We start from the raw sequence: 22,116 nt of genomic DNA on the forward strand, positions 1-22,116 counted from the left end.
TTGATTGTTTAGATTTGCTCAGCTCCTAAGAGTATTTGCTTAAAATATTTTAAATAACACACTTTAATAGGCCTTGTTTTAGGATCCATGTGAACCAATTAAATTTCAGATGTAAAGGGGATGGAGAGATGGCTCCAAGGTTAAAAGCAAGTATGAATCTTAAGTAGGCCCTGGTTCCATTCCTAGAACCCATCAGACAGCTCATAACCACCTACAATTCCAATTCCACATGATATGGCACCCTCTTCTGGCCTCCAGGTGCACCCACTTGGTGCACATAGACTCATGCAGGCACACATATACAAAAAAGTTAATCATTCAGCAAATAAATAATTTCAAAAATTTTATATGTTACTAGGTTTGAATCTTATCTTTTATCTATTTGGCTACTATAACAAAATACCATGCACTGGATGCTTTAAACAAGAAAAACATGTTTCCTATAGTTCTGGATGTTACAAGATCAAAACACCAACAAAATTGCTCTCTAGTAAGGGTCTTTATCTGGCTTGTGTGATTGTATATTATCAAAGATAGCTCTTCCATGTCTCTTCTTGGACATTATTTCTATCAGGATAGTTCTTGCTTGTCATTTAAGCCTTATTATCTCTCAAAGACCTCATTTCTAAACACCATTACATTATGGGTTAGGACATTAACATATGTATGGTAGGGGGAAATTTTATCAACAACCAGCCCTAAGTTAAAGAGAAAAGTCCACAAGGATGACTCCACCATAGACTACTGGCAATAGTTGAGAGGGTGCCTGAGCTGGCATACTCTGGTGATTGTATGGCTGAGCACCCTAACTGTCATCATAGAACCCTCATCCAGTGACTGATGAAAGCAGATGCAGAGATCCATGGCTGGGTCTCAGGCGGAACTCCAGGAGTCCAATTGATGAGAGAGAGGAGGAATTCTATGAATCAAACTAGTGGAAACGCATGAACTGTGGACCAATAGTTGAGGAGCCCCCATGGTACTGGACTAGGCCCTCTGGATAATTGAGACAGTTGTTTAGCTTGAAGTGTATAGGGAGGCCCCAGGCAGTGGGATCGGGACCTGTCCCTAATGCATGAGCCGGCTTCTTGGAACCTAGTGCCTATGGTGAGACACTTAGCATAGCCTTGGTGCAGGGAGGAGGGGCTCGGATCTGCCTCAGCTGAATGTTCCAGGCTTTGCTGACTCCCCATGGGAGACCTTGCCTTGGAGGAGGTGGGAATGGGGGGTGACTTGGAGGGGAAGCCTGGGGGTGGGAGGAGGGAGGACAGGGGAATCTGTGGTTGGTATGTAAAAGGAATAGAAAAATCTCTTAATAAAAAATTATTTAAAAAAAGAAAAAAGTCTGGGAGGGAGAGATAACTTTAAGAGTTAGAATTAAAATTGGAGGATGAAAATGCTTCTATGCTTAGAACAGAAAAATTAATGGAAAACCAAATATTTGAAGAAAGTTAGCATAATTTTAATTGATAAATCATAATTGTTTACATTTATTGGGTATTGTGTGGTGTTTTTGAAATAATGTAGAAAGATGAAAATGAATACATTAATTAACTTGATTTAATATTCTTGTTATTTATCAATGAAATATAGAAAGACTTAGTTCAGGGTTGTTTCCGCCATATTGTGCAGATCTGAGTCCTGTTTTTAATGCTCTGCTTCAAGCAACAAGTGTCTTGATGACAAAGGTGTTCACAGACATTGCCCTTGTGTAGTACTCAAAACTGAGTTTCTTCTATGAGACTGCTGAATACACTGAAGGTTTGATGTGAGGGAACACTGCCTGGAGTGTAATTGAGTTTGGGTTTTCAACAGAGGTGGAAATTGTCCTGGTGATAAGTTTTCATATTTGGCGAGAGCTTTATTCCAGTTTCCAGCATAATGCTGAGTACCAAAAAAGACATTCAGTAGAGGCTTTCCAGAGTGTCATCATGGGGAAGCATTATCCAATTTGAGACATAGGAAAACACCCGAGGGGGTGGTTATAGCAATTATCTCTTGGGAGTAGAATAAGTTCTAGTTTTCCAAATAGAGATGAACTATTTTTAACTACATTTTTTTCAGACAGCTATGACATTTTCTGTTGCAGTTCCTTTGATTTTTTTCACTTCCTGAGCACCAACAATAATGTTTCTTCTCTTGTAGTTCACAATAATGCTGCCTAGCCACTGCAGTTTTTCCAGGAGACCACATGGTCTTGCATTTCTTCCATCCTATCACCCACTTGATGATTCCATGTTTCCTGTTAAGGGTCAATGTGATGCCGCCATGTGTCACTTCTTCTAGGTGAGCTGCCATACTTAACTCTCTGTTTCAGTGTACAGAGTTATGTTTAAAGCAAGCCTTGATTCTTTGCAGAGACTTCCTAGAGGTGAGTGTTGAAGACTAATTAAACATGTAACATCCCTATCATTGGTTTTCTCATATGCCCAAATCACTCTTTAAGAAGTAGGCAGGTAACAAATCAGGCTTGGAAATTACATTTAGGTTTTAACATTACTAAAGACAGCAGCTTGCTAAAACACCAGTCACCATGAGTGAACTAAAGTCATTTACAGAATAATGATTATAAATCTTCTATTTAAGATTGTATGTGTCCCCGTACTTCTCTGCACTGCTAATCCTTTTTGTGCGGCCTTTTCTGTGTTGAACATAGAAACATGAATCTAAAGGAGGGTATTTTGAATGAACTGCTACAGCTGTCTGCCAAATGCCTACTGTGTGCCAAGGTATTAGACAAGTTACATGGTTTATTCATTCCTCACAACTCCAAAATGGTGTATTTTAGATATGAAATCATATCTGAAACCTGTAGAGGCAGCTGTGTTTTGAAATTCAGAATCATTTGGTTTGTAAAAGAAAGCATATTCTGATAATCTGTAGCCAAATGGAATCTAATACAGAATTTGGGAGATTTGGAGGAAAAGAAAGTCCTCCACCTCTCTGTATATGTGTCTCTGTGTGTGTTTGTGTGTTGTATGTACAGAGTTGTGTCACTGTATACTAGTGTATATAGTACATATTTGTGTCACTGTGTACTAGTGTATACATGTATACACACATGCGTGTGGAGACCAGAGCTCAACATTAGGCATTTTTCTCTCTCCCTCTACAGTTTATCAGCAGTGGGAATCCAGATTCAGGTCTTCAAGTTTGTGCAGCAGGCACTTTACTGACTGAGCCATCATACTAGCCTATGAAATAATATTTTTAGTTAATCATATGAATCATTACACAGAGAGATTTTTAAAGACTTACCAGAGTAGATTTACATTAGGTTTTAACAACTAATCCTACGAGATACTTGAAAACAGGCAAAGCAACACACAAGACTGTTTTTTAGAGGTTTTATTTTGGAGTTTGTACTTACGAACTACAAATTATAAATGTTTATTTTAAAAGTTAATTAAAAAGAGATGGACACCATGGTCAAATTTTTATAATTAGAATAGAACAGATTAGATTGGAACCCAGGGTCATCTACTTTCAAAGTCCATAGTCTAATAGAGAAATAGAATAAGGCATATGGAAAAATGACCTCAGAGAAGGAAAAGCAGAAAAGATAAATAGACAGGTGAGGGTAACAATGTGATATAAAAGGACAGAAGCGTGAGTTGAGTGCAGAAGGATCTCTCTAGTAGATACTCTATTGTCTCCAAAGTAGGCAGAGTGACAATGAAGAAGGTCTTCTGAATATCAGCTGACGCTCTATGTGCTCACATGGAATAGATTGGACCACGTGGGTTCTGGATAGTCTGCAGTATGAAGCTGAGGGAATGACACAAATTGTTCATTCTACCCATGTGACCTTCAATCTCAATAGATCCTGGCTGTTCATTCTATGTGAGCAACAGCTACTACATGCTAAGCATTAAGGACAAAGTCACGAGGAAGTTGGGAGCATATCTGCACCTTAGGTTCTAACATTTATTTAGTAGTTGTGTGATGTTAAGCAATTGCTTAACCAATGTATAATGCAGTTGTTTCACTAAAATATAGGATGGATCTACTTCATAGATACTAAATGGATGAAAATTAAAAGATATAGTAACTGTGAAAATAAACAGAACCTAACAAATCCCAAACCATGTATTAATGTTAGTGACTGAAATTGTGGGAATTTAGTTTTTGAAACCACTGTCTTCTCCAAGCAAAGTAAAAATGTCCATCTTCTGTGAGTTTTTACAACTAACACATCAAACCACAAGGCACTGATTCCTGATCAGATAACTGCCACCCAGAAAGCAGTCCTGGTGAGTTTGCTCTATTTTTGGCCCCAGTCCTAAATTGTACTATCTTGAGTGAGTCATTTAATAGCATCTGCTTCTCCCTCTGTGAGTTGACTTTTGCTCTTTAACTCTAGGGTACTGGAGGAGGCTTTGGTGCTAAATGAAGGTGAAATAATTGCTCTAGTTAATGGGCTTCTCCAAAACTAGAGAGTTCACTTGAACTCATTGATTGAAAATTGCAAAAGAAGGAAGGCAAGTGCTCCTTTGCATGCTCACCCTGAACGAGTGGCTCTGTGGATGACCATTGTGTGCAGATAGATTCTGAATAAGCATGGCTTTTCTGTCTTGCATTGATTTCACTCTTTCAAGAGTACTGTATTCATTAGACTACCTAGTGTTTTCTCCTATGTCACAAAATTGAGGCTTGCTTAAAAGAAGTGATGTATTTCTATTGCTTTTACAGCAGATAAATCATCTAAAGGATTGTGGTTCAGCTCAAGGATCATCAATCAATGATGTTTTATTGGTAACGTGTTTCAGTGAAAGTTTCAGTGAAAACCAACTAGATGTTTTGGCTCCTTGAAATAAGACGAAAGAAAAGGTTTAAGAACAAGGATACCCTTGCTATGGATTGAATAGACCTCATTGGCTGAAGAATCTGAACATTGGTCTCCAGCAGGAGGTAGGTTTTAAGTCTGGTTTAACTGGAGAAAGTGTATCATGGTGGGCAGGCCTTGAAATCTGATAGCCAGGCCCACTTCCTAACTTCTTCCTGATTCCTGCCTGTGGATGATCAGTTCTGTGATGCTCCTACCTCTGTCCTCACCCTGCCAGGATGGACTCATTTTTCAATATCAGCCAAAATATATCTGCCTTACATGAAATTGCTTCTTTTCAACATTTATTTCCAGCAGTGAGAAAAGAAGTACTGGAGCATTCAATGACTTCACTGCACATTTCAGGTAGCATCTGATAAAAATAAATGCAAATACAAGTGTTGACATCGACTTTTGGTGAGGACCAGAGATGTCACACTGAAACATCAAGTGGAGATTTTCTGTCTCTATTATGACAACTGGGAGTGAAGACTTTGGGTCATATGACAATGAACTATCTCCTGTATGGGGCATCACTGCTGAGGCTTTAGAATGGTCACAAAGGTAAAGAAAATCATTTTCCTTTGTTTGGAAATCTAAGGTCAGTAAGTGAAACTTGATAAAGTAACCTCTCATCTCATCCTCAGAGAGAGAGAGAGAGAGAGAGAGAGAGAGAGAGAGAGAGAGAGAGAGAGAGAGACTCAATCTGATTCATCCTCCAATCCCTGTCCAGTTTTCCTTAATGACTTTGGGCTTTCAAACCTGCCATGAACTCCCTATCAGTCTGTACTACATTGTTCCTGTGGCTCGGGGCCTTTTGTCTCTCTTTACAAGTTAACTGATACTTCTTGCCTCAGATTATTTGTCACTCTCCTGGAACAATTCTTCTGACATCCTACATCTAAGCATCCCTCTCTTATGTTTATGCAACACTTGTGCACCTGCTTGACACATCTTCTCTGTCTGTCTATTGTAGACAAATGTCTAAGCAGTCTTATTAAATAAGAAACACAGAGCCAAATACAGCGGTAATAGCTGAAGAGTTCAGAGAAATGGTGAATAGCCACAACTAGCCTTAGCTTATCACCTTGCTGTCACTTCCCCAGAGAGAGCTTCTTCCTGTCTAACCTGTGCTTTTATTGACTTCCTGTTCTGCCTTCTCATTGGCTCTAAGCCCAGCCACATCACTTCCTCATCACTGCCTGTCTATACAGACCTCAAGGTCTCTATGGTTGGTACTGGGATTAAAGGCTCGTGTCACCATGCTTGGCTGTATCCTTGACCACACAGAGACTTTGCCTGACATGTGATCAGATTAAGGTTGTGTGCTACCACCACCTGACTTCTGTTTATGGCTCACTATGACCTCTGATCTCCAGGTAAACTTTATTTATTAACATACAAATAAAATATCACATTTCAGCACAAGTAAAATATCACCACAGTCTATTCTACTTGATAACAAGCAAATTGAAGACAGGGCTTTTAAATATTTATGTTTATTTTAAGATCCTGGAAATGTGAACCATGTACTTAGAAAGTATGTGTAGAATGGCAGCCAGATGAATGATGTGGTCATTTGCATTAAATGTATCAATGGATTCTTGATTTTTCCAGCAGTTCATTGCACCAATGCCAACATCATCACCATCATAGAAACTTTGTGCACAAACTCTGGAATAAATGATCAGTGATTTACAGCTGTCCTGAGAGTTGTTGGTTCCTGGACACCATGAGGTTCGAACATCAGCTGTAGTTATAATTTCTGTGGCAGAACATGTTTGGCAGGCAGCTCACTGGTTGTTTTGTTGATGATTGTGAACAGAATGAAAATGGAAATCTCATTAAGCCTGAAAGTATTTTTCTAGCTGGAGAACACAGACATCGGATTTTAAGAAATCCAAATCAAAGGAAATTGTAAACTGTAAATATGTCAGTAAAAACGGTCTTTAAATGAATCATGATTCAAAGAACTGACTGATGTTTCTCACAAATCAGAGACTAGTTGCCCAGAAACCACCCTGTACGGGAGTTGCATAATATGATGACCCATTTAATCCTAATCTCAAGAGGTAGACAGACAGGCTGAAGTTCAGCTTGGATTAGCTCTAAACTGTGAATAAACCTCATTCTCTTCAGGCTGTCAAAAGAACACATCTCTGGGTATAGAGATCCCTTTGGTGTCTATAAGATGTGGGTTTCACTGCTTCTTCTGCCCCAGGCCTTTCTCATTGCATCAGCTGATATATAAATGATGTGGGCATTCTCAGGTTGGACAAGCAGGAAGATCAGAATATGCAAGCTTCTGTAAGTCTTGAGGCTCATCCACATATTCACCTCTCACTTTTCCCCCCTGCTTATAAATAAAAACAGAGCAGTGAACTGTAAAGCTGATATTTTATTAACATTTTAAATTTAACCCATATGAGAAAATAATATTTTATTATAAAATATGCAAACTTACTTGGCCTCTCTGCAAGACTCTTCCTAAACCAGAAGGTTGGTTTCTGTGGTGAATGACTGTCTTGGTAGATGGCCCTAAAATTATTCCCTGTGAAATATTTGCTGATTAAAGAGGCTAAATGAAATTTTGAAATATGTAGTTTCTCTTAAGATGACTATGGATAGTCCACTGATGGTGGCTAATACGTGTAATCCTAAACCTAATGGGAGAAGTCAAGGGATTCTCGTATGGTGTACATAGTGACTCTCAAAAACATAAAAGAAAAAACAGGCATGAAAGCCATGGTATTGTAACAGGCTCCCATACCTTAGCACAACTGATGACATGATGGACAGGCCTCGGAATCCAGCATGTAGGCAGTACCACCTACCAAAACAAGAGCAAAGACCCAATCCATTGAAGTCCATAGTCCTGGGAAAAAAATCTCTAAATGTACTAATCTTACTTTTTAACTTCTGTAGTTCAAATTCTGTCTAACTGTTCTTGCTAACTGAGATGTGTCAACCCAAAAAGTTGTTTTTGTGCTTAAAATCCCACCCTAAGAAAGGCTTAGGACTGCATTCAGATCCTAACATCCAGTGTAGTCACTGGCTGGTTAGTGAAGACATTTTATTGGCTTGAAAAAAGTGAATAAAGTGTGCAAAAGCATATCAACAAATCTATATGTAAAATGAACAAATTAATAAATGAGTGGAATGAAGTACATAAGAATTACTATATGCAAGATATTCAATTTATTTGCCTTTTATACACTGATTAAATGTATACTTTTTTTTTTTTTTTTGGTTTTTCAAGACAGGGTTTCTCTGTGTAGCTTTGCACCTTTCCTGGAGCTCACTTGGTAGCCCAGGCTGGCCTCGAACTCACAGAGATCCGTCTGCCTCTGCCTCCCGAGTGCTGGGATTAAAGGCGTGCGCCACCAACGCCCGGTTTAAATGTATACTTTTATGAGATATGTGTCATAATATGATCCCAAATTTTTGCATAAGGCAACTAAAAAATAAAAAGTTAAAGTAACTTGCTTGTAAGACAAATATCCAAGACATGCCAAATGCTGTGCTTAAAGCAGAATTACTGAAAAGACTGTTGTTTTACAAGGAGAAATCAAAGAATCAATACATCTGTCATAGATAACTTTCACCACTGGCAATAGTAAAATTATAAACCAAACAAAATATCAAACTGTCATTCACCAAGTTAGCTATAATTCAAAACAATTAGTGTAAACAGTTTACACTATGTTTGATACAGAAAATTGCTATTTTCCAATACAATTTTTAGTTATTTATTACTGTTGAATGGCAGAAATTTGCTTTGGAAAAGTGATGCTATTGGTTAAATACCTATCAGTATCATTTCACTGAATAATGATCAGCTTTTAAATGTTTACTCCTATCCTATGTTATCTTTCACTAATTACTGAAAAGTAATTTGGTATCCATTTAAACATCAAATCATTGAACCTAAAATAAAAAAATCAGTATGGGTAAGAACACAGTGAAACTGACAGTTTCAGAAGCTGCTGATGGAATTATTAACTTATGGAACTAAACTGAGCACAACAAACTTATATCCCTTGAAGGACTCTGAGAAACACACCCCAGAGAAATAATGAGAACCTCAGGCTCATGGTCATTAAACAATGTTCTTGAAAACACTATTTAGTAGTGAAGAAAATTAGAAATAATATGAAGTCCAAAATTAGGGACTGCTGTGTGGCTATTAAAGAATATCTAAAGTATTAATAATGACATGGAAATCTCAGCATACATGAAGGAAAATTAGTATAATATACAACTCTATGGAATGACTCTTGTACTCAATTATCTATCCCACTATGAAAACATGTGAGTTTTCCAGAGACAGACAGGTATACACACACACACACACACACACACATTCACTCTCAAAGAGAAAAAGAGAGAGAATCTATGAACTATATAAACCAGTAGCAGTACATTGGTTAGATGGTTGAATAATAATTTATGTGCTTTGTTCTTAACCTCTTCATTTGTAGTTTTAGTGATGATTTATTTTTCTTAATGAAAAAGTCTAAAGAAATAACCAAAACATAGGTTAGTTCCAATACTTCTCCTTAAACCTAAATTAGGTGACCTGAAAGCTAATATAGCAATGAGCTGTGCTCAGCTGTTAATGTTATTGGATGGCTCAGTATGACCACTAGTGACAGTCAGCATTTTTATGTTAAATAAATGGTATGTTAAACATCTTCAAATGTCATTAGGAGCATTTTAGTCTGAACCAAAATTTTATTGTAACAGCACTGTGTAGCTCACAAAGCCCTTTCCTCTTGATCCTGGGACAAAATTATTAAAGTAGACGAATCTTAACACTTGGACTCAAGCTGCAGAATTTGATGCATAAGGGTGTGTTGGTTCATATGTTCCATCTCAAATGGATCTAGCAGGGTAGGTTACCTGCCAGGATCTCATGGTGAGCCAGTGATGAAGATATGACCCAGATCCAGGACCAAGTTCCTTTGAACCTAAATCTGGCATACTTTCCATTAATCAGAATCATTATATGGTCATCCTGTGAGGGCACAGCAGGGAGAACAAGCATTTCCATTTTCCTGAGCCTCTGCTTAAAGGAAATGCAAGAACACAGCATGGAGCACACAGGCTTCAAGTAGACTAGACCTGGAAGTGAATCCATAGCGTGCATTTGCTGCATGACCTCTTAGTAAGGTTATTACATTGTCTAAGCCTTACCTTCTTGTCTAAAAAACATGAATAGAAATGTTGACATCTCTAATGATGTTACAACAATTAAATAAAACAAGATATGCACTGTGTATGAGGTGATGCGTGGACTTGCTCACAGCAACTGTCACTCAGTCTCCTCTATCCCCACCCACTCTAGCTCTGCTCCTCCACTGATACATGGTTGTAGCTTTGCTTGAAGCCTGCCTGTCTTCTCCTTTTACTAAAAAATTAACTTAAATACTACCTTGAAAAGAAGTAAAGTTGGGAACAATGGGCAGAAATCTTTTAAAATACCACTTTCTCTAGATCGCTATACATTTACAGAAAAGAACATTTGAGTTAATATAAGTCATCAAATCTTCTTGGATGCTAAAAATAAGAGGCTACATGGGTAATGAAGATTCCTCTGTATGCTCAGCTTTGAGAATATTCACTGAGTAAAATGCAATTTTTGCTGCATGTGACCCAGACCTTCTTAAATCTTTTATTTTTCCTGAGTTTCTTTTTAAACACAGAAAGTCTGCCTTGAAGATATGCAATAGAAATCAAATGCATATGCATTTTTATCTTGTCACTCAGAGCGCTTTATCCTAAGTCTAAAAGCTTTTGGCTAAAGTGCAAAAACACTAGAGACCCATTTTGAATAGCAAGAGAAATTGAATGGATTTCAGCTCATCTGTGGTTCCAGGGGCTGGCACAACCATTTCTTTTTAAATTGATTTTTCCAATGCATGCAAAGTCATCAAGCTTATAGATTTTAACCTTTCCAACAACATATTAACAAAACTTCCTAAAGAAGGAATCTTTTGAAACACTTTAAGTCATCTGGATTCTTGTTCTGGAAGCGCAGCATCTGGCAACAATGACATCGAACAGGATGAGGGTTCCTAGGGAAGCTGTGGGTGTTAGGCTGATTCTCAACTGTCTTTATGAATAGAAAAGGAGAAAGAACAAGGGGAGACCTCATCTGAGGGGGTGCTCTGTCACAAAACCCTTGCCAGCAAGTTCTAGCTCTTTCAGATTTCTGCCCTCTGTCCACGTTTGCCAATCTCAGTCAGAAGCCTACCATGGGATGCTGATCCATATCTCAAAGAAGCAATTTTTTTAATATATGGGTAGCATATGATCAGGGAGACTCTCATAAGCTCAGCTGGACAGAGCCATCATGTGATTATTTTTTAAAGCATAAATATTCTAAATTGTAAGATTAAATGGGATGAAGTAATTATAATTTTATCATCCCCGGTTATTTTTTCCTCATTTGAGTCACTTATGATCAGATAACGCATCATACTTTTATTCATTTTGTGACTATCTTTGCAAATTTGGTCTGCATGTTAAACCATAAAGAAAAAAAAAAGTCAGTTGTTTTTCATGAGCTCTCATAATACTAAATCAGTTGTATTCCAGAAAAATATCTTTTTATGACATAAAAAATGGTATTTTTCTTGCCCTTTTACAACTCGTTTTTCATAACTTAGATCACTGCATATTAAATATTTTATACAAAAGGATATAAAATATATACTACTGTCTTATTCCAACTTGTTCTAATATCACAGACTGAGACTGGATGATTTCTAAGAAAGAAATGTATTAGCTCAGAGTTCTGGAGACTAGAAGTGCAATAGCAACGTAAGAGAACCTGGTGACAATCTCCTGCTGCAGCAGAGGAGTCAGTGGGCAAGAGAATGAAAGAGCAAAAGGGGATTGTACTCTGTACTGGTATCCATCCTCAGTAGGCACATGACCTTCATGGGCTGATGGCCTCCTACAAATTATGTCTTCCAATACTGTTATAGATGCCAATGAGGTTTCAACATTAGTTTTAAAAGGGACTTTGAGATCATAGTGAACATACGCACATGGGTTTTATAATGCATTCCCTGTTCATGTGTCTGTATTGTCTGAAGGCAGAAACGTTGTTTCTTGTACCTTCTGTATCTACACCAGTACCCGCTACACAACAGGCATTCAATTAACATCTGACAAATGAATCCGTAAACCCTCAGGAATTTGACTTTGTTTTTCTTTTTCTATTACTGGTGGTATCCTACATAATGAGGACATTACAGACTTGAAGAAGTCCCATGCTTGCCCCACATCAGTTAGTAGTAGAGACAGAAATAGGCCAGATAACCTCCCTATGTGATGATCCAAGAATGCCCTGTTTACCATAGCTGCCAGTCTCCCATCACCCATCCCCTCTAATGCTGAGGGAGGGGTGCTCTGAGATTCCGTCTTACATCTGTCAGAAAGGCTAAGATCACAAAAACACACATGACAGCTAATGCTGGGGAGGATGTGGAACAAGTGGAACACTCCTCTGTTGCTGGTGGCAGTGCAAACTGTCTTTATGCTATCCTACTCCTAGGCGTATTCCCAAAGGATGCTCTACTATACCACAAGGACACCTGCTCAACTGTGTTCATAGGAGCTTTTTTCATAATAGCTGGAAACTGAAAAAAAAAATAGATGTCCATCAACCAAAGAATGGATGAAGAAAAGGTCGTACAATGGAGTATTAATCAGCTATTAAAATGCAATGACATGAGGAAATTTGAAGGCAAATGAATGAAAAGATCATCCTGAGTTAGGTAACCCAGACCCAGAAACACAAACATGGTACATCCTCACTTATAAATGGACATTAACCATAAAGCAAAGGATAGCCATGCTGCAATTCACAGACCTAAAGAAGCTAACAAGCAAGGCTCAAGAGGTTACACATGGATCTCACTGTGAAGGGGAAATAGAATAGACATCACAGGTAGTTGCAGGGATAGGTCTGGATGGGGGTGGACATGGGAACATGAGGGATCAGGTTCAGTGGAGGGTGGAGGAGGTATTATTAGAAAAGACAACTGGAATCAGGAGTATTTGGGGGGAGAGCTAGAAACCCAGTGTAATGGAAATTCCCAGGGATCTAGGATGGTGACCCTAGTGAAGATTCCTAGCAACAGGAGATAGAGAGCCTGAACCAGCAATCTCCTATAACCAGGCAAAACTCCCATTAGAGGGACTGTGACCCCAACCCAGCCACATAACCTTTGACCTACAATTTGCCCTGCCTACAAGATATGCTGGGGTCAAGATGGAGCAGAATTTATGGTAGTGGCCAACCAATGACTGGTCCAGTTTGAGATCTGTGAAAGGGAGCCCACCCCTGACACTGCCTGGACCAGGACCCAGAAGTTGGCTTTCCAAAGAGCTAGAATAGAACCAAACATGACTGTAAAAAAAAAGTCAATGAAATGATTTCTAATGATATTCTGCTATACTCATAGATTGTTGCCTACCCCAGTTGACATCGGAGAGGCTTTACTCAGCAACTTATAGAAACAGATGCAAAGACCACAGTCAAATATTAGGTAGACCTTGGGGAATCATGTGGAAGACAGGGAGAAAGGATTATGGGAGCCAGATGAATCAAGAACACCACAAGAAAACCCACAGAATCAACTCACCTAGTCTCATAAGGGCATACAGAGTCTGAACCACCAACAAGAGAGCTTGCATGTGTCTGACCTAAGCCCTCTGCACATATGTTACAGTTGTATAGCTTGATCTTCTTGTGAGGATCTTAACAGTGGGATCATGCTCTATTTCTGACTCTGTTACCTGCTTTTGGGACCCTTTCCTCCTACTGGGTTTCCTTGTCCAGCTTAATAGGAGAGGAGGTGCCTAGTCTTACTGTAACTTGTTATGCCATGGCTGGGTGATATACACGGGAGGCCTGCCTTTTTCTGAAGAGAAAGGAGGAGGAGTGGATAGGGCATGCAGAATGGGAGAGGGGAGGTTAGGGGAAGGGACTGGGAGGAGAGAAGAAGGGAGGGGAAATGTGCTCAGGCTGGGGGAAAATTAATTAATTTAAAAAATCTGCCTCTTCCTTGATTGGTCATAGCCTTCTAATTCTTAAGTCTATTCTTCATTAGTATATTATATATTATAATACCAATACTTTCTTTTTATAATTTAAAGAGATTGAATAAGTGTAAAACATTTCACCCATTAGTGTACAGCCATAATTAATGCCCTCCAACACAATCAGTAAAGAACTCCATGAGATAGACTGTTTGCTTTATTCTTGTGGGGCTGACAATGCCCAGTTCTTCTTGCCCTGGAAAAATACTTGATCATAATTTAGCAGGAATAAGACACTGAGTCAAAGAGACAGCCACATTTACACACACACTCATCAGATGTCATCTCCGGCCCCTGGGTCCTAGAGATAACTTTATATCTCTGAGTGATGTAGCTCTGTATGCTGTGAATATGTTGCTCTGATTGGTTGATAAATAAAATGCTGATTGGCCAGTTAGCCAGGCAGGAAGTATACACAGGATTAGCAGACAAGGAGAATTCTGGGAAGATGAAGGCTGAGTCAGGAGACGTCAGCCCACCATCCAGGGAGCAACATGTAATGGCACACAGGTAAATCCAAGGAACATGTGGCAACATATAGATTGACAGAAATGGGCTGAGTTTAAGTGTAAGAGCTAGTCAGTAGTAAGCCTGAACTAATGGCTGAGCAGTTTTAATTAATATAAGCCTCTGTGTGTTTACCTGGGTCTGAGTGGCTGTGGATCAGGTGGGACACAGGAAAACTCCAACTACAGATTTTATTGAGTGATTATTAGCAAAACAATGATAGTAGCTCTATTTTAAAATAATATTCTTTCTAAACCATGGTTTCCCATTACTAAAGAGTTTACAGACATTACAAGCAAGGAAGATCAGCACAGTCCCCAGCTTACTTCTACTATGGATAAATAATTTTCAGATAGAATAGGGCAATTTGAAGTTGTTTTAAGGACTTGCATCCTGGCATGTATTTTCCCACTTAACTAGAATTGAAATTTTAAATAGGCTCTAAAGTCTAACAGAAGGTGGCTTACTTAATTTCTTTAACAATATCAAATATCTCAAATAGCAGTAAATCCATTCTTAATGCTTAAACGAGAACATAAAATGAAAGTATTGCCAGAAGTGTAGTCATCAGCAAAAACACATTTTAAGGAAAAATGCAAAATTTGTAAAATTAGAAATTTTATGAGCTTATAAATGAACCAAAGCAGAGTCCTAGAATTGCTGATGTGTTAAATGATTTATGGGTCTTCGCAACATAATTTTGTGATCTTTGGCTTGGTAATAGTAAACTGCATTATAAATGCAAAATAGTTTGTAGAATTATTTTATAGATAGCTCTTAGAATAACATACATTTTCTTGATGCATTTGCTCATGGAATCCCTCTTCTCTCTCTTTCACTGGACTCCTGAAGCTTGGCCTGTTGTTTGGCTGTGAATCTCTCTATCTGCTTCCATCAGTCACTGGAGAAAAGCTCTGTGATGGCAGTTAGGATATTCACCGATCTGGTCACTGGGATAAGCCAGTTCAGTTCAGGCACCCTCTCCACTATTTCTAGTACATTTTCTGTATATTTAACAATGGATAATTTCCAAGATATTTTTCACATTGTTTTCTAAATTTCTGTAAAAATGAGCTAGATATAGATTTTTGCCCCAAGATCATCCAGGAGGAAAGAGACATAAAATAGTTAAAAGTTGCAAGGGAATGTAGTGGGGAGTGAAAGAGTCAGGCTATTAACCTCAACTCATGACTGCTGACCCTGGGCACCATAATCACACTTCAAATATACAGTTTCCAAATTTACAGAGGTTGTAACATTAAGAAGATTGTGTGTTTTGCACACTATGATGTTTAACAATAAAATCATTTGTTTCACAAACACAGTCTTTTTCAAAAGTCCAGCTACACTTAGATGGCTAAGCTATATGGCAGATAGTTCTAATGTTACCAACTATTCAATCCTCTGCATCTTTAACTCCTAAAATTAAGCGTTTCCTTATTTCCTTATTGTTTCAGTCAGTATAAAGACCCTATTTAGCCTGGACATGCTTCATATAATACATTGTATAATTTGGAAGCATTGTTAAATAAATTGGTTTTTGGGATGACTACAATGTAAGCAATCATCAACAATTTCTATATAAATATTAAATCTTTGTCTTCTGGCTTGCTTCTTTTCTAGTTTTAATCAGACATTGGAAGTCATTGTTTTCAAGATTGGTTAGTAAATTTTTGCATTTTAATGCATCTAATCATAATGTAATAATAGATTTTAATCCACTTAAAGTATCTGTGTGTACTCAGTCATTATATCACTCCACAATTAAATAAGCCCTTGATTATAAATAGGCCCTTTCCCTAAATCTAAATAATGAGCAGGTACTTCAGAATCTCCAACTTTCAAGAATTCTATTGAAAATACTGCTTAAATAAACTTTCTTTGATACTATTTTTCTACACTATCTATAGCTATTAGCACTACATTAATTTTCCTTGGCATACATATAGACACACTCACATACCAACAGAATCACATCATTACATTTGTAAAAGATCACACAATGTTTAGTCCTGGGTTTTTTAATTAGTACTACCAAAAAGCATCAGCCAATTAAAATATAAAATTTATTCTCTGCTCTTGTTTGAATATGACTCATCTCCTCTAAAACTCAATCTGAGGCTTGGTCTCCCCATGGAATTGCTTGGAGGTGGTTCGTTTGGTGAGGCCATCAAAAAGAACTAATACTTTATTTGAATATCTCACTGGCTCTGGAGGCAATAGGTTATTTTGAAAGACTGAGCCTGTCTCCTCTTCAGTTTCCTTCTTCTCCTGTTGCCAGGTAACCATTCCCCAATCATTATCACTTTTTCCACTTCATTTTTTTTCACCATCATTCCTCTAGAACTGTGAGCTAAATAACCATCTTTGTTTCATATACTTTCATATACTACTAAGCATCAAATATCCTGTTATAGCAATATATAATGAACTAAAGTATACTCTTAGCTGCCCTCTGTGTGTTTCCTTGAATTCTCTCTTGTTTCTCTCTCTTTACCTTTTCCCAATGTGAAACTGGACCCAGATAGATGTGGCTTAGATATTCATGTGACAAGCCCACTTGATTTATTTCTGAGTGTTCAGGTATTCTCAAGACATCATTAATGTTTTTTTTTTTAATCCTTTGATATCTATTTACCCTGCCAGGACCAAAATCTCTTTTCCAAAGTCTGTCACATGAATGTCTTCCCAAGAAAAAAAGCAAGAAGTTCAGTGAGTGAATCAGTATAGTAAATGAAGAATGACAGCTTGTCAAATTTTCTTTCCTTTTCTTGTTTTTGTTTGTTTGTTTGTTTGTTTTTAGGAATGCTCAGCAGTATTATTTTATTTGAGTCCAGATTCAGTCAAGTTGATAACCAATATTAATTTTATAATTGCTGTTTGGAATATAAATTTGTAGATTCACTTCAAAAGACAGTTTAGCATTTTCTTAGAACACTACATGTACTGTTAGCACAATATCCAGCAGTTACATTTCTCCCTAAAGTCTGTCAACCAACTTTATTTATACTGTGCATCCAAACCCTACATACAACTTTTAAGGCATCTATATTAATAAGTGCGAAAGCCTGAAATTGATCAAGATGTTACTAGTAGCTAAATAAATAAATTATTATATACTAAAACGATGCCAGAGAGGTCAAGAATACCACAAGAAATCCCACAGAATCAATTAATCTGGCTCATAGGGGCTCACGGAGACTGAATTGACAATGAGGGAGCTTTCATGGGACTGCCTAGACACTCTGCATATGTTAGAGTTGTGTAGCTTGATCTTCTTATGGGACTCCTAATAGAGGGAGCAGGAGCTGTCTCTAACTCCTTTGCCTGCTTTTTGGACCCTTTCCCTCATACAGGGTTGCCTTAGTAGGAGAGGAAGTGCCTAGTCTTGCTGCACCTTGATATACCATGGCTGGTTGATATCCATAGGAGGCCCACCCTCTTCTGGAGGAGAGGATGGCAGCAGGCAGAGGGGAGATGGGGGTAGGACTGGGAGGAGAGGAGGGGAAACTGCAGTTGTGATGTGCCTTTGTTAGGATTTCTATTGCTGCGATGAAACACTATGACCAAAAGGCAAGTTGGGGAGGAAAGGGTTTGTTTGGCTTACACTTCAGCATTGCTGTTCATCATGGAAGGAGGTCAGGACAGGAACTCAAACAGGGCACAATTCTGGGGGCAGGAGCTGACTCAGAGGCCATGGAGGGGAGCTGCTTGACTTGCTTCCCATGGCTTGCTCTCAGCCCACCTTCTTAAAGAAGGCAAGACCAGAAGCCCAGGTATGGCACCACCCACCATAGGCTGGCCCTTCCACATTGACCACAAATGAAAAAATGCCTTACAGGTGGATCTCATGGGGCGTTTCCTCATCGGGGCGTTTTCTCAACTGAGGCTCCATCCTCTGATGACTAGCTTGTGTTAAGTTAACACACAAAACCAGCCAGGACAGGATGATGATGATAATAAATAATAATAATAATAATAATAATAGATATAGTCTGTTAAAATGACAATAGGTATATGGTTTGTAATATTAACTCAGATTTAGTTACTAATATTTTAGGTTGAATTAATTTATCAGCCCACAGAAGCATAAAAGCTTCAATGCAGTACCATCTTCAGCCAGTCCCACAGAAGGGAAAAGGGCAGAGGTGGAGGCAATCAGAATAACATAAAAGAAAATTAAATGACAGGGATAAGGTTGCTACTTCCTGAAAGATGGAATAGTTATACATTTATGCTCCTTCAACTAAGTATGACTGAAGAGTGAGGGTTTTCTATACATAAGCAAGAATATGCAAAATGAGGCACGGGGAAGACAAACAGGCTGGGGACCTGTGCAACAGCATGGCTTGGAACTGCTTGGCTGTTTCTCTTGATTCCTAATGTTCCTTTGAATTCTTCAATTGCTGTCTCTACATTTTAGGATTCAGTCACTTCCTCCTGTCTTTGCTGGAGTATCCCAATGAATCCACTTTTCTACGCATTCTGAGGCTCCCCCAATCTTGGCTGTGCATGTTCCTGCTCCAAATCTCTGATTCTTCTTGGAAAATGTGTTACAGGAAGACTCCAAAGAATGCATGCCTTCTCTTGATCCCACAAAGCTTAAGAACTGAGAACTTGAGCACAGTGTTCTGAAATGCTACAGTTTATAGATACACACAAACATCAAAAACTAATCCAACAAGTTGTATATATTTATGATGAATTATCTAAATATAGTTATGATTATAAGAAAATATATTTATATTCATATATTATATATGAACCTAAAATATATTTATGATGATGAACCAGTTCTGTGTTACGGAGGTAGTGGCAGCATGAATCTGTATCTGTAAATAAATAGCACAGTAAAATAAAGCATATATATTCTAATCATTTCAAATTCCTGGGTTTATACTGCCCTATAATTGTGTGAGATGGAACTACTGAAAAAAATGCATAGAGGATACATAAATCCTCTCTTCACTACTTTTAAAGTTCTCTATGAAACTATTTTAAAATTAGGTGTTAATAAAAGAAATTCAATCCAAGGTTATGTATTCAACTCTGTGGAGTTCACCTGCCTCTTTGGAACACATGAACAGTCACAAATGGGGCAGGAGAGGTGGCTCTGCTGTTCAGAGACTACACTGCTTCTCTAGAGCACAGCAGTCCCAGGACTCATACTGGGAGGCTCACAACCACTTGCAACTTCAACTTCAGGTAATCAATGCCCTCACTGGCATCTGCTGGCACTTGGATACACATAGTGTGCACGCGCACGCACCCACACCCACCCACCCACACATACATACATACACACACATACATACACACACACATACATACACACACACATACATACATACACACATACATACATACACACACACATACATATACACACATACATACACACACATACATACATACACATACATACACACACATACATACATACACACACATACATACACACACATACATACACATACATACACACACATACATACATACACACACATACATACATACACACACACACACATACTTGAAAATTGCTGTGAACAACAGAACAGAATTAATGTTGTGAATGCTCTTCTGGAAATTTTCAGTGTGCTTTCTCCTTTCCTCCCCACAGGAGTGCTTGACTGCAAGAGGCCACACAGTAAGAAGCATATTTTCACACCAGTCATTAAGTTTGTTCTGAAGTTGAAGATAAAATAAATAATGAGTGCAAAGACTTGAAGATCTGTTAAACAGAGTTTGAAGATTTTTTCAGAAGAGATAGAGAGTAAATATTTTAAGCTTTATGGGCTGTACGGTGTGCTTTGACCACTACTGAATGCTGGCATTGTCGAAAAGCAGCTACACCAATAGGCATAGCCATCAACATCACCGTGCCTCCAGCTACTTACAAAACACATACATGCAGGTTGAGCCTGCAGGTGGTTGTTTGCTGACCTCTGGTATCAAGCCCCCTGCTACACAAAGCCTTAATTTTGTATTTAGATCATTTACCTCACAGAGATAATGCAGATGAAGACATAATGGATTTAGGAGCCATCTTCCAGCTTTATCACTAACTGTGCCCTCTGTGAAGTGTAAAAGAAGATAAACAGCAAAACTCTCTTCCAAAGCTTGAAATGTCTAAATCTCATATCGATTGGGCAGATAATTCATATGGAGCGTCTTCTCTCAGACTGCGAAGTCTAAAACAGATTTTTAACTCTGCAAACCATTAAAGCTCACCCTTGGAAGGTGGACATGGGTCCTTAAACCAACAACTGTGAATGTGGCTTTTTTATCAAACAGAAATGAGTTGATATCAAAAAGAAAAGCTTACTGAAATAACCATAATGATACAGCAAGTTTTCTTTCATGTTTCATATTTTATATCCAATCTCATCTGAAAAGTGTGCATGGACTTTAGGACATCATTCTTTTGAGATGAATTATCTTATCATTTCATTGAGATATATATTTTATTAGAATGACATGCATGACACTTAATCTTGGTTGTCAACTTTAAGGGATTTAGAGTCGCCATAGAAACAAATCTCTGGGCAAGTCTGCAAGCAAATCTCTCAATTGAGTTTGTTGATGCAGGAAGAACTGCCCTAAATATAGGCAGTACCATTCCACAAGCTAGGATCAGGGACTTGATAAAAAAAAGCGGGGGCGGGGGGGAGAACCAATTTGAATATAAGCATTCATCTCTCTCTCTCTGGTTCATGACTGGGGATGTGGCTCAGTCAAGCATCTTACACTCATGCCATCATGATGGACCATGTCCCCTCAAACTGTGAGACAGAATGAGCCCTTCATCCCCTAAATTGCTTCCTCTAGGTTAATTGGTCACAACAATAAGGGAAGTAGCTGAGACAGAACAACTACTTAAAAGACACAACACGATCCCACTTAACACAAGGTGCTTTTGGGGAAAGGGAGTTCAAATGCATTAATGGCAATGAGTATGCAAATTTGGAAAATCAAATGAGCCATCATCAACCATAGATTGCACTGATACCAGTGACTGTTATAGTGCATGGAGACAAAGGAGCCAATAAAATCATAAATTATAAATACAGTTGAATTTTAATATATATTTAGTAAAGCTGATTATAGCTAAACTTTTGGAATTCTTTTTTTCTTAAAGATAATAGAATTAAAATATAAAAGAATGAGCACTGAGTCACTGAGAGGGTTCAGAAAATAATGAACGTTAAGCAAATGATTAAGAAAATGTGTATGTGACATAATAGTTTTAATTCAAAGACGATTTCCAGTTTTGTAGGCTTGTAATGTCAAACTGAAACATCTACTTCTCGAATATATTAGCTGAAGCAATTTTAAAATGTTCTTTGTAGGCAGGATATAGTAGCGAAGGCACAACAGATGCTGAGACATGAATGAGAAAAATAGAAAGACCTTTTAATAGAGCATGAAGACATGTTTATAGATTTCCCCACAGATGAAGAAACCAGCAGGCCCAGAGCCCTGACTCACCTACAGCTGCTTTCGGCAGAGCGGATACAGACAACTATGGTTCTTGCTGCTTATCCTGGGGTCCCTTCCAATTCGCCACTTTGAGCCTACACAGAAAAAGTAACACAAGAGCATGCAGAAAAGTAGGATGCAGACAAGATGTAAGTCCTCTATCCTGAGGAAAGTCAGGATTTTCTTTG

General features: G+C 38.3%; 1 long non-coding RNA gene across 2 annotated transcripts in view; it reads left to right on the top strand.

Annotated features, from left to right (window-relative positions):
* Window positions 1-20,715, top strand: part of LOC121823472 (uncharacterized) — a 40,568-nt gene extending 19,853 nt beyond the window's left edge. Inside the window, exons 2-5 of one of the 2 annotated variants that reach the window (XR_013048259.1) lie at window positions 2,146-2,286; window positions 4,693-4,911; window positions 5,192-5,389; window positions 20,070-20,715. This is a non-coding gene — a long non-coding RNA (uncharacterized LOC121823472). Of the gene's footprint in view, window positions 1-2,145; window positions 2,287-4,692; window positions 4,912-5,191; window positions 5,390-6,442; window positions 6,784-20,069 lie in introns of those variants that run through there. The other variant, XR_013048260.1, reaches the window with a different exon arrangement.
* Window positions 20,716-22,116: the final 1,401 nt, after the last annotated feature.

Source organism: Peromyscus maniculatus, chromosome 1 (genome assembly GCF_049852395.1).
Source record: "Peromyscus maniculatus bairdii isolate BWxNUB_F1_BW_parent chromosome 1, HU_Pman_BW_mat_3.1, whole genome shotgun sequence".
Classification (NCBI taxonomy): Eukaryota; Metazoa; Chordata; class Mammalia; order Rodentia; family Cricetidae; genus Peromyscus; species Peromyscus maniculatus.